Here is a 1040-nt window from a genome sequence, read left to right on the forward strand (position 1 = left end):
CTAAATGTTTATATATAGATCTTACGTCACAGTCGTAGATAAAAGAAACAGATTCTGAAGCAACTGTTCCAATAGTTTAAAAAATACACCGACGAATATATTTTGAAATATATTTCATACATAATGTATTAATTTCAAGAAGCAAAAAGAAAAAAGAACACTAAGTAACAAACATTACGTTTATTCATATATATATATATAGACATTACCTTTGCCCTCTCGAAATGTCGCCACACCTGTGCACTTTAAGATATGCAGTATGACTCAGTCTGTTATTTGTATAGCATGTAAACGGGTGCAAATAAGATTCATAACAGAGTCGTGTGTGTTCTCCTGTGCGATTCTAAGTAACATTGTAAAGCATGCACGTTGAGTCGTAAGAACATCTTAATTGTAACGATTATAGACAGCATAAGCAACTTGTTGCAGCTGTGATAGGGAAAGGCTTTGCTGCTGTACATGCGGTTGAAAAACTTTACTTGTTAAACCGGTTTCGTGAACTAATTATGAACACATTCGCAGGCGTTCTGGGAAGACGTGTGCAACGGTCTCGCTGTCAGTCTCGCTTTGTCATTGCTAGTCTCGAGCTGTTTGTTGGAATTAGTCGCACAATAACACCTATAAAGTATCAAGTGTTTGATAACAATATTGATAATGTTCACTCCAGGCCAGCCAGGTATGACAACACACACATTGATCAGCGGGGTCACGCTCTGAACAGTTAGTGAGGAGAGGTGAGGTGAGGTGAGGTGAGGTGAGGTGAGGTGAGGTGAGGTGAGGTGAAATTGGGTTTAACGTCGCGTCCAAGATTATTGCACTTATATAGCAACGTGCATGTGTTTGTGTGGCTGCTTGTACTAGTCCGGACTGATGCCGATTTATAGTGCTAGCTCACTGAGATACCATGCCGCAGTTTAACATGAATACCCCACTCAGACACAGTATACTGACTCCGAGCCGACCAGTCCTTGCTTTAGCCCCTTAATGCCGAGCCCCAGACAGGGTAACAACAAGTACCATCTTTTAACGTCTTTTGGTAT

Source organism: Haliotis rufescens, unplaced genomic scaffold (assembly GCF_023055435.1).
Source record: "Haliotis rufescens isolate VD_foot unplaced genomic scaffold, xgHalRufe1.0.p SCAF_55, whole genome shotgun sequence".
Lineage (NCBI taxonomy): Eukaryota > Metazoa > Mollusca > Gastropoda > Lepetellida > Haliotidae > Haliotis > Haliotis rufescens.